Source organism: Misgurnus anguillicaudatus, chromosome 9 (assembly GCF_027580225.2).
Source record: "Misgurnus anguillicaudatus chromosome 9, ASM2758022v2, whole genome shotgun sequence".
Lineage (NCBI taxonomy): Eukaryota > Metazoa > Chordata > Actinopteri > Cypriniformes > Cobitidae > Misgurnus > Misgurnus anguillicaudatus.
In genome coordinates this window covers 7916815-7930603 of record NC_073345.2, presented here as the reverse complement: position 1 = coordinate 7930603, position 13789 = coordinate 7916815, and positions in this window count along the sequence as shown.

Sequence of the window (13789 nt, the reverse complement as noted above, 5' to 3'; positions counted from 1 at the left end):
GTCCCGCCTCTCTAACTCACATTGCTAATATGATTGGATTAGCATTTCTTGAGTCCCGCCTCTCTAATGCTTGTCTTATGACTCGCTACTTGGTTTCACTGTACAACGCGCCAAAGTTCATTCAACAAGACGCGCTAAATTATTCGGGCTACAGGTAAGTGAGGAAGAAAGTATTATTATACCCACTGTAACTGTTTCATGCACAAAATACGGAACATGTCACATAATGATTCAAGGACAGTGTTCGTTTCACCAATACACGACAATCCCATGTTAACCTGAGGAGTTGCAAACGCGTGTCAACCTTTTATGAATGGGGTAGCAAGGTTATTTAGGGGGTCCCTAATCCATGAAAGAAAATAACCCCAACATGGTAAAAACATGAATTCATGTCATGATTGCTGAATACTTTACATTACTGCACTGTGGTGATTACTTGCACAGATGTAGACATAATGTAAGGTTACATTTAAACTTAAAACTATTTTTTTTCTCACCGATTAACTGTCTGTTAATGAAAAGAAGATTTAATGTGAACTACAGAAACATTAATAAACGTTGTTCAGAAAACAGCATGATATACATACCTACTTTAACCCTGGGATTTTTTTGGCAAAATTAAATTAGGAATTAAATATTAATTGCATATTCTTCAATGTTATAAAGTAAATATGGATTCATATATGTTACACAGTGATTTCCTTTTTTTTTTTGACAAAGACTTAAACAGTTACTGTTTATTAGGCTCTAGGACATAACGAATTGTTTATTATAGTACATTACATTTGGGATGGCACCAGGGGTGGCGAGTCAGATGTCACTGAGTAAAGAGCATACTGAGTTGTCTTTGTCTTGTTTTTGCAATGCGACCATTTTATTTATGTCCCCACCAATGCCAGGAGCAAACCTACGCCCTTGCATAAAACAAGCAAAAAAATCTGCCAATGGGGTAAGCAAATTTTTCTTGAATTTAGTGTTTAAGAAAAAGATTCAAGATTTTTTTTCTTGCCCCATTGGCGGATTTTTTTTGCTTGTTTTATTCACAAAATCACTTAAATTTGATATTTTTGGTCTAAAAACGGGACTTATTTTCTTGGGTAGTTCTGCTCATCAAGAAAAAGCATCTTAATTTAAGAATTTTTAGATATTTTTACTGAAAACAAGCCAAAAATACTACGAATTTTTTGCAGTGCACATCACAAATTTATTTTTTTATCATTAATTGTATGCAGTTTATTCAGGTTTGGCATATGCTGTTGTCATTGTTTAACCATTGTTTAAGTTTCTCCCAATGACAGTTTTTCTAATTTTATTACTAAAAACACCTGCATTGTGTTAAGTGGATGGCAAGCCATGGAAAAACAGTTCAGATTAAATGGTTAAGTTGATTTCAGCTCTTTAGTGTTTGTTCACTTTTATTTGCTTATAGACAAAGATAAATTCCCACATATCTGCATACACACACACATACGCACGCACGCACACGCAGATGAGAAGTGCCTAATCATATGCATATTCCACATTTTATCATAAGTGTTTTAATGCAGAGATTTGCACTGGTCCTGGTCTTGACTTGGTCTCAGCATGTCTTGGTCTTGACTCGGTCTCGACCCTTTAAAGTCTTGGTCTTGTCTCAGTCTCGGCCTGTCTTGGTCTCGGTTTAGGTGGTTTTGACTACAACACTATTAATTGTACGTATAACTATTGTATGTCTTAATTTTTATAACATCTTTAATTTCACAAGCAGGGTCATCTGGGGTTTCTCATTACAGAGTGATAGGTTTGAAAATGACAAATCCAGATTCATCAGTATTTATGACATATTTCTCCCAGAGCCAATGTCATGCACATTCATTTTATTGCCCACATTTCCTCATATTTATTGACTCTACTGTATCTTCATTCCTCCAAAGTAATTTGTGCATTTTGCACTTGCATTTCTTGTGTCTGATATTAGAATAAAAATAAGAGTAGTCTAATCTTTGTTTACAAACTATCAATCAATGTCTTTAATCTCACCACTTGGTGTCCCACTGTCCATCATCTGGCTTTTCAGAGTGACAGCAACACACGAAAAGCAAGCAGTGCATATTAAACTTCAAAAGTACTGCCACAGCTATGTGTGTTTTAAATCACAAATAACTTTTATTTCTCTATATGGACTGAATAATAAGTGACTTTGATCCTGAGATGCCATAAGATATGAGGTCTGATGCATGCACACACAGCCACATAAGGAAAAGAGCCCTATATGACAAGCAGGGGCGTTGTACAAGACCTCGGGCCCTATGAATAGGCTGTTCTGATGGGCCCCCATGCCCCACCCCATAATATATTTCAGACTTTTCAAGGGCCCTCTCTTCCTTTGGGGCCCTGGTAATCAGTACTGGTTTTACCCCCAGTCCGACACCCCTGATGACAAGGTGGGTACTGTATTGTAAAGCAATATTTTGCATTTTAATCTTAAAACGTTTAAGTTGACTTTAATTAAAATGTGAATGAAGAAAAGAAGAAACATTTCAGTTTTAATATTCAGGAACATTTATAGCTCTTATAAGGAACTTAGTTCAGCTCTTTACACAGTGTATGAGATACACAGATATCAGCCTTTCATGATGAGGCTCTAAATTAAATACCATTAAAATGCACAAGAGTTGCAATAAAGCGAAAACAAGACATTAAAAAATCATTTTCTTCCACTAGTGTTAAGTGCAGCGAGCATCACTGATAGAATTAATGATGGAAATTGAATAAAATGTATTTTCCACTTCCTGAGTTCTGGATTAGTGATAATGGCTCGCGCAGAGGGGAGTGAGATTAAAGCTAATTTATATTTGATCTAATTTTATATAATTAATCTGTTTTACCCAATTAACAAGTCACAGAGCAAACTGCATCTTTATGAAATCAATTATTTGAAAAACATTATTTTCTTTATTTAAAAAATAAATAAATAAAATGTTATAGTCAATTTTTTTAATAAAATAAATAAATAAATAACAGGTAACTTTTACATAAAGAATAAACAGAAAATAACTAAGAGATTTTTTCCTACATTTTTACATTCCTGCTTCAAGCATCAAATCCCAAAAGCACAAAAATAATAAATAAATAAATAAAACAAAAAATACATACAAACAAACAATAAGAACATATTAAAAACCTAAAGGGGATCGCACACCGGCCGCTCAGCTCAGCACTGCGCAGCGCCGCGTCGAGTCGCGTCTATGACAACTTGGACGTATTGTAAACCGGAAGTGCACATTAAATAGCGCAAGCTTCGTCAGATAGCGTCTACTTCAAAATGCAAAATATACGTTAGCAGCCAATGTTAATCGTTAATGATTTGGGACAAATATGATGTTATTTAATGTTAAACTGTGTGAGTGGCACTGTGTGGCGCGACAGGGATTTGAACAACTTCCTGAGTCACAGCTGGGCGGCGCGGACAGGCGCCATCTGGCGGCGCCGGTGTGCGTACACTCATAGAAAACAATGTTTTACATTTTTTTAGAACGGCGCGGCGCTGAGCTGCGCGGCCGGTGTGCGATCCCCTTAAGACTATAATTGATCTTCATGTACAACACACAAAACCTCATAAATAGACCAAATTTCACAAAAATCAGTAACATTATTTGTAAGACTATAATATGCAAATTCTATTTTCAACCTTGCTGCCACTAGACACATGAACATTACTTTTGGGTCAGTTTCTGCCAAACCCAAGCCTTTATTTTTTCTTGTTATCCATATAGCCAATTTTGCTGTCCCTATCAGATAGTTCAATAAGCATATTTTCCTTCTTGTTGAAAAACTATATTTCAATCCTCCTATAAATATTTTATCTGAGAAATCTTCAATAACCCCCTGAAAGAAGTAGGTCAAAAAGATTTTCTAATCTACTGCAAAAACAGATAGATGCTCTAAATCTTCTCCCTCACCATAAAAACCTACACTGCTCACCCACAGCTGGATTTAGATGCGCCTCTATCAGTTTTGATGCAAGTCTCAATGATCTAAAACCAGTCATTTCCTTGATGGCTTCTGCGGATTTCCATCCATTTTTTTCATCACACTCACTGATGACAAATGTCTTGTCTATTAAAGAACAATTGTGAGCCCAGTGAATAAAGCTGCTTCTGTCTCTGTCCACCTTTAAAACATTTCGCCACACCTGAAACATTGTCCGATAAAAGTGTGAAATCTCAGACAAATTCATATATTCTAATTTCATTAAAAACAAATGTTTGTCAAGACCAAGGCTATCTGTCCTTTGTAAAATGGCACATGCTGTATGAGTCCATAATAAGTCTTTTTGGTAAAGAAAACGTTTTGCTGCTTGTAGTCGAAAAGCACTGATACGGCTCTTAACATCCACCAAGCCTTGTCCTCCTTCACAAACTTGCAAGAAAATCACGGATGCATTGACGCAGTGCTCACCACTCCAGAAAAAATTTACCAGTTTCTTTTGTATCTCACATATTACGTCCTCAGGTGGATCCAATGCTATACACCTGTAAGACAATTTTGGTAATAGCCATTCCCATTTAGACAATCGGGCAGACACCCTATCCAGCATACCTTCCCAATTTTTCATCTGATATTGAGCACTACCTATTTCCCTTTCCAATTCAAACCACCTGGAAGCTTTGGATATCCTTCCTCATACCACTGACCCAGAAAATTACCTTCACTTTTCTCCCAATTAACTTTAGCAGTAGACGCTTTTTCACCGTAATATTATCTGCATAGGTGGATAAATCCAGTTTAACACTTTCACTATACATTTTGAAATAATACACCTCTTAAATCTTTTTTAAGTCTGAGTAAAAGCGGTTCAATTATTAAACTATATAACTGCCCTGATAATGGACAGCCCTGTCTTATTCCTCTTCCAATAGGTACTGGAGCACTTAGACCTCCACCAGACTTTACCATAAAAGAATACAACAATTTTATGTGACAAAAAAGTTTCACCGAACCCCAAATGTTTTAACATATTAAAAAACCTCGTGGTCCACCTGATCAAATGCTTTTTCTTGATCTTATGATAAAATAAAAGATTACTTTTCTCTAAGATTACTAAGATATCCCGCAATACAAAAACTTTATCTGTAATTGACATTTTTTGAACACAACACGTTTGTCTTTTCTACACACATTTCTTAATTCTGTTCGCCAAACACTTTGATAGTATTTTATAGTCCAGACATAATAAAGACAACGGTCTCCAGTCTTTTAATAAGCCTAAATCCCCCTTTTTTTGTAACAGTGAAAGGACTGCACATTGACAACTTAAAGGAAGCAACTTTTCTTTTCTTTAAACCCATGACTTAAAATGAGCTTTCCATCCCACCACATACCCCATTCTATCTCATTGTTATCAGTATGAGTTTACTGTAAAAAAGTAATTTTTTGTTTAATTCTGAAACCACTGCTAATTCCTTACTGCCTCTACCCTATTAAGAGAAAAAATATAAAAGGGATAGAAACAGAAAAAGCAAGCTTAATGAAAGAGACACCCTGTGCAGCTTCATCATTTCTTTACAAAGTTGCAAGATTTACCTTGACGTAATTTCGTAACAAACTTCTTTAAACGAAATCTCTTTTTCTTACTTAGCTCATCATAGCTTACTGTTCTCTGTAGCAATGTAACTGAAGCAATAAATTTGTCCACATCTGGAAAAAAATCATTAACCTCCACTACTTTACCAAACGTTACATAAAAGAATAAAATAAAATATCCGAACAAGCATCATCATCAGCTGGCCCAGCAATGTGCTAGGTTGTAATTCAATTTTCTTCCTACCAACATTTACTCCACTGACTTCTGCTATAACTGTATCCTCATCAGCCACCATTATTTCCTCAGTATTTCTGTTTTGACTCACAGTAGCAGTAGGCCCATCACTAGTACTCCTACAGTACTATCACCCACTTCACTGCCACTAATGCGACGGTTCACCTCACTTGTAACCTGAGGTTGTATTTCCACTTTGTCAGTGCTATAATCACTATCTCCATTATTAGCATGATGTTGCGTATTCTCATTGTTCTGAGCTTTGTGTGGACATGCGACCCTCTTGTGCCCAATGTCTCCACATTCAAAGCACTTCATACTCCCGGTGCTCGCATATATAAAATACGACTTTCCTTCATGCCCTACTCTGAAAGACACATTCAACTCCGTTTCATTCAGAAACATATAAACGTCAGAATGACATGTGCTTCAAAGCCTAATATTTGCATCCTAAAGAAATCATTTTAGTTGGATTAGCAAACTTCCGTATCTCGCCTCCGTCGCGACTTCCAAACACTTCCCTACATCAGAAAAGGAAAAAAGATAAAAACTTAATATAGAAATTAAAGGCCAAGATGCCCTCTCACCGGGAGAAAGAGAGAGAATAATTGATAGCACAATTGAGTTTCAATTTGAACAAACCACCATTATGGCGATCAGTGTTTGCATTTCATCAGCTCATTTGCATTTTAAATGATATACTCCAAAATGGCACATTTTTGCTCACACCTACAAAGTGGCAATTTTAACATGCTATAATAAATTATCTATATGATATTTTAAACTAGAACTTCACATATCAAAGACTTTTTTACATCTTTAAATGTGAAAGTCCCCTTTTAATTGCAATGATGTAACAGTGATATATTGCCATTGTTTTAATGAGGGTTTAAATATCAATAATGTAACAGTTTACAGATACAATGAAAGTAATTGAGGCTAACTCTGCCCCTTTTTGGACTTGCACTCAGAATCGATTGGTTAATGATTTGGTCTTGATTCAAACTCAAAAAAGGTGGACTCAGATCCAACACTAAATATAAGGACATCTGTCAACACCATTGTGGGTTTGATGCAAGTGGGAGAGACATCGTCAGAGCATTTCTCTGTATGCTTTCACCTCCTCACCATCTCAAAAGTCTCTAGCTCCTCAATGACAGTCTGTGTGGGTCTGTTTCAGTGTTCGTGCCTGTCATTATCCACCATTGCTTTAACTGGTTGTAGGCTTTCCCGTGTAAAAGTTTGTGTAACAGAAGGTGGTTGAGGGTTTTAACAGCTTTAACACAGAGTCTGGAGAGGATGCCCCAGAGCTACTGAAAGCCATCACGGATGCTTGGACCAGATGCATTATACAGGCACAGTATTATTGCAGTTAATGTGGTCAATACAGTAGTCGAGCCAATTACACTCCAGCCTCATGAAAATGATGTGATGGCCAATCCCAATAGCCTTTTCGATAATTACAAAACAAACTTTTAGGTTTGTAGGATATTGACATTCATTATGCATAATATGAATCTTTAATGCAGACCTATATTAAAGTTTTAATGCCTTTAATATTTTCTAATTGCATGCTTGCAAACATTGTAGTACTGCTAAGCCCCTAACCAACCATGCTACAATAGATTGATAGTGTGTAAGTCCAAACCAAACTAAACTGTGTCCGTTTCTCAATCCGAAGGCTGCATCCTCTGAAGGTTTTGTAGGCTGCAAACATCATCAAGACTGTCTTTTTTCAGAATATCAACAATTATAAAGTTGACTATCAATCTTTGTTTATTGTAAATTGTTGTAATATGCTCATGACTTGTGAATGTAATGCTCATTAGCTTAACTTATGTGTTAACTTATATAAACCAGACTTGATGACGTATGCAGCCTGCATATGGGACCTCCAGAGACTGCAGCCTTCCGATTGAGAACGGCCTGTGTCTGAAGCCCGGAGTTAGTATAGTCTGTTTTTTACGTGTACACAAACGTATGTGCACGGTCGAATTCACAGCATTGCAAAATATAGTTTATTTGACTCATATGCGGTGTTGGAGGCATTACAAGTAACGTGCATTACATAATAATATTACTTTTCTGAAGTAACGAGTAAAGTAACGCATTACCTTATAAATGTACACATTAATATTTGAGTTACTTTTATAAAAAAGCAATGCAAGTTAATTTTTGGTTTAATTAATTTGATTTTAAAAAACACAACGTACTGAATTATATTGAACGTAGTCTATATGCATACGCACCTGAGTGGGAAGTTTTGAGTCTGAAATGGAAATGGCAGGCCAGAGCTTGATATTTTTGCGATGAAAATGTGAAATTTCTGAATGCAGAACTTCTCAATCCTAAAAACATGTGCAAGGCCTGAAGGAGATCAAGCCTCAGCCAAGTAAGAAAAAGTAACGCAAAAGTAACCCAAAAGTAACTTATTAGTAACGGTTGCATTACTTTCCACGAAAAGTAACTAAGTAACGCAATCAGTTACTTTTTTGGGAAGTAAATTAATATTGTAATGCATTACCTTTAAAAGTAACTTTCCCCAACACTGCTCAGACATGTACACAAACATTCGATGCATGGGCAGTGCAGTGCACCAAAATAGAAAAAAAGAGAAAACAATACATAAAATGATGCGAAAAAGAAAGTAGTGCTACAGACACGAAAACCTATTTATAGAAATTTGTGCTCAATGACACAAAAAATACAGAAAATCGTGTCCATGAACATGAATAAATAAATTAAATATTTTGTGACTATACCACGACCACGAGTGGGTCTCAAGGCAAGTCATTTCACAAAAATCTTTTGATGACATTTAAAAAATAACGCTTACGTTTTGCGCAAATCTGGTATTGTGGCTTTGAGAAAAGGTCTTTCTTCTCAGTAGTAATTATAGGGATAAAAACAGGACAATAGATGACACGAAATGAGTCTGGTTTGGTCACGGCGAGCGTCTATTCGCCTACAGATAAGCCTTTATATTCGACTTCTCAAGCAAATTACATGATCTGCTTTTATTATCCGCAGGTCCAAAATATTGTTTCTCTGGCAGTCTAAAAAAGTATGACAGTGACCACCACACCACTTCACATGGAAAAAAATGTGAGTCAAAACTGTTTAAAAGAATGAAAGAATGAAATGGTCCGAGACGAACCAACCAGCTTTTGATCGAATGGCCTTCAGTCATTTACTGTAATGCAATGCTGTTAAATAACACTCATTTCATACTGTCTGCCTTCAGACTTGAAATGCATTGTGATATTATATACAAAAATTTGTACTCTTACAATACACTGTACTCTTTTTTTCGCTTTGATGAAGCAGATTCATTTTGCGCCGGCAGACTATGTACTGTACAGTACCTCTTTCTCATTTACTCAGAGCTCTGCCCAGATTAATAGCTGTCATTTATTCTTTATTAGTACAGCCTGTAATAGAGACCGCCACTGAGTCACATCCTTATTTAAAAGACTACGACATTAACAATAACACACAGCTTTTAGGCTGTATTAGTAAGCAAGATGTTTTCCAAGTCTGAATGAACTGTTGACTCATCCTTCTCTATATAATGACCTGAAGGCAATGAGCCACATGTTTTTAATTACCTTTACATATATTTAGAGATACACAAGAAAAAATATCTCTATTTATTAGATAAATATAACGTCTTTAATTGTAAGTGTTGGCATCAATTCTAATGATAACATTACCTTAGTGTCAAACAATAACAATATGTGACCCTGCCTGTGAACGTCCAGTTAAAGTCATTTGTTTGTGGGATCATCCTACATAAAGAACATAAAACGTGAAAATATATCCTTGATATCTTTAATACTGGTCACGTCAAAGATTGAAATAACTGTGAAATCGCTGAATTTCAATGATACAAAAAATTGCATTTGAAATGCTTTAAAAGTACTTGATCAGCAAATGTAAGCTGAACAATGCAACACTAAACCATGAGAGAGATTAATCAACTCATCCAAAACTAGTGATGGGGATGAGACCGCCTATGCTGAGTCCGAGTCAAGTCCGAGTCTTTGAAGAGTCGAGACTGAGTCGAGACCAAGTCCCTTGGTTTTTAAATACAGTCGAGACCGAGTCTTTGAGGATACAAGTCTAGACTGAGACGAGACTGAGTCCTTTAAGAGACGAGACGAAGACCATAAAAACATGTCAGTCTTCATATTCATGATTTAATATCACCCCAGTTAATAATCAAAAGTTAGGCCTACAGACTATAAGCTAGATTGGGAATTGTTTAAAAGAGCAGTCTTAACGTCTGACTATGCTTTTACTATCATTAAAAAATTCCTACCACATGCATCATCTTCTGCCTATTTTTCTAGAGATAAATTAACGGCTCTGATGGCTCTGATCTTTGCATTGCACCATGGGATGTCATTTTCAAATAATGCCCATCAACATTGCTTATTATTATTGTTGTGTTGTTTGGTTTTTTATATGAATAATAAAAAATGCGTTGGTCTCGAGAACTCGGCCTGAAATTACGAGTCCTTCTCCTCCCACTGTGGTCCGAGACCGAGTCAAGACTGAGTCTTTGAAGGAACAAGTCCGAGACGAGTCAGAGAAAGCAGAAATCGGTCTCGAGACTCGAGTACTACATCACTACCCAAAACTTTCTTACACTTATACCACACTTTAAATACTGATGATAAAATCAGTTGCCTCAAAAAATATATAATCAAAAAGCCTTAAAACATTTCCCCTCATTACAGTGTTACTGAGGAACCATTGACATTCTTACAGGAACCTGTGGGTTCCATCATGCACCGGCATAGTTAGTGAACTTTTGAAAGGGTTCTCCGGGGGTTCTGCTGGAGTGCCTGAGCAACCCCAAAGCGTGACTCGAGTATCTTTTCATCTTGTCTTTCATGAGATGTTAACCCGGGGGAAATTATATCTTTCATGGCTTAGAGGATTTGATGGAGTTCTCAGTTGTATTCATTTCATTTAAAGGGAAAGTTCACTCAAAAACGAAAATTGTGTCATTTACTCAGCCTCGTGTTGTTCTAACAATAGGGAGATTTGTGAGATATCTCTCTATTTTCCTCAGGAGAAATATCTCAAATGCAAAAGACATTTCCGTTTGCTCTCCAAATAATGACGTGTCTATAGAGAATCAACTGAGATAATTAAAAGTCACATTTTTCCTGATCCCATTTTTCTAACTTTAGTTAGTGTGTAATGTTGCTGTAATAAATAAGAGCATAAACAATACCTGCAAAATGATAAAGGTCAAAGTTCACTGACAGGCGATATATTTTCTTTAATAGAATTCTCCTTTCAAAGCCTTACTTGAATAACTTCACTAGAACAGTTTGTTGACTAAACTCCGCCTACAGGAATACGTCAGTCGGCAAGCTAACGGCAAGCTAAGCTGCTGTCAAATCACAACACACTAAACAAACTACACAATCAGAACTTGATACGTATTTCTGAAGGAGGGACTTCATAGAACAAGGAAGACATCAGCCCGTTTTTAGGACAGTGAAAACAGCGCTATACAGATAAGTAAGTTGTGTAAAATACTGTTTTTTTACACATAACACATGAACACATGTTATATTGTGCACCATAAACACAATGAGCTCGTTTACATGTACACCAATAATGCGATTATTTCCAACAATGCGAGTAAGGACTTAAAACATGCAGTTTTTATTTTCGGATTATTCACACATAGCCCAATGCAGAGCACAAATGTTGAACTCACATATATGGTCCACTGTTTTAATTTACTTACGTTAAATGACAAACACGTTGTTATGGATGTATTTCATTATCTGGTGACGTGATGAAGAGAGAAATATTATGACAGTGCCTGTAAAGGGCGTTCACATTAAAACAATAACTAGTTTTAAACATCTTTTTAAATTAAAGATAATAGCTGAGTTCACACAACAACTATAACGATAGCGATTTTGGCACATGATGAACGAACCATTGACAGCCAATCAAATCTATTTGAACTTGAAGTGCACGCAGACTTAAAATACAGTAGAAAAGCTCATTCATTGCTGAGGTCTATAACATAAAATGACCTAAGGTATCCAGTGCCGATGCAGTTGCTGTGAAATTCATACTTAATGCTTTTTCTACCACACTGACTACGCCAAAAGGTAAGATATTATTACACAAACTAGTTACGTGAAACGCAGCGAGTTGAGGACATCTGCTGGTTACCTGCTGTGTAAATGCAACAAGAACAGCATATTTACATATTCAGTTACATGTAAACAATTGCAAAAAAGTTTGTATTACAAGAAATATCCATATTAGGTAATGCCGCGCTCGTTGAGCGAATTAGCATGAAGTCACTAATATATATTTATCGTTATAATTATCGTTGTCCTTTAAAAGTTTTATACACTGATGTCGTCAGCTGTATAAGCTGTTTCTGGATGAAGGCAGACTGCTGACAGCGAGTCGTGTTGGCAGAGTTCAGGTAAAACTTCCTAATGTCAAGTTTAAAACGAATTTGTGCTTAAGGTGCGTGACTGAAACGCACGCACACGCACACTTCAGTTAGTGCGGTATAAATGCGATTAAAGCGTTTACATGGACGCATACTGCGATTAAAAATGGCGTACGCCACCTCTTTTAATGCGATTTTCCTTACTGCGATTATGAGTTTAATCGCATTATTTTTTATTGCGTTTACATGAGGTAAAGTATAATCGGAGTATTGCTAAAATCCCATTATAATCGCATTATTAGGGTGCATGTTAACATGGTCAATGATAGCTTTAAAAATACAGGAAAAACAGGACCTTTAAAAGATCTTGGTAAACAAAACACTTTCCTAGAGACTTCTGGTTCCAATGGACATGTGGTCCATGTGTGTGTTTGCAAATCTCTGCATAGCCTAGTGGTTAGAGAGTTGGTGGTTTAAGGCTACGTTTACACTGAAACAATCTGAAGAGAAAACCTTTTTATCACATTTTATTCTGCGTTTATACGAGCGTTTCGGGGGGAAATCTGCGTACATGGTGTGTGATAAGTGTGTGATATTCTGCACTCCAGGTGGCTAGGTGGCAATGTGAAGCACTGACACACAACAACACCAAGTCCACGCGCCTGCGTACAACCTTCTTCCTTGTTCTCCCAGGTCTCGTCCAATGCCGTCTGGTTTGCCTCCGACGAATTGGCTCATCAACAATTTGATGGAGGTAATTAATGCGCCTTCTCTGATCAGTAATACTAGCTGTAAATACTGGGAAGACTCTTGTATATTTTTTCAGAGCTGCTATGGCAACATGAAGGTCCGACGTATGGAAATAATCCGACATGTTTGTTGTTATTTCCCTGAACTAGCGCATGCCTTTGATGTAAGCGCTTACGTGACAATAGCCACCGTGAGCAGACTTTTGCGTTTTTACCCTTTAGACGGGAATGCGACAGTAGAGCATTTTTAAGATTTCCACTCTGGAGGGTGGTTTCACTTTTTGCGTTTTACACTGTTGTCGTGCCGTGCCATCCGATAACGTTTTCACCCTCGAGCGTTCTCGTGTAAACATGGCCTTCGTCTCATGGCGGGCAGGTTGTGACTGAGGTGCCCTTGAGTAAGGCCCTTTAACCATAATTGCTCCATGGGTGCTGTATGGATAGCTGCTCACGTGTATGTGTTCAGGACTTGCAGTTTGTGGGTTCACTACTTACTTTAAATGCAGAGGTCACATGTCGAGTATGTGTTCCATAATTGACAAATATGTCACTTTCACTTTCATAGTACAATATATTGTTGGAGAAACTAACAAGGAAACAACATCACATACATGTCGGAGTAATATCGTCTATTAATTAGTTAATTCAAGATTGAATTAATCTCAGATTATTGGTGTAAATAACGATCTTGACATCTTTTTTCTTAATTTAGTTTTCTGTGGTTTTTCTTTATTCCTGATGTTTTATTAAATCCCAGTTCCTTCTTACGTCACTTCGGGGCAGAGTCCTGCACAGGTC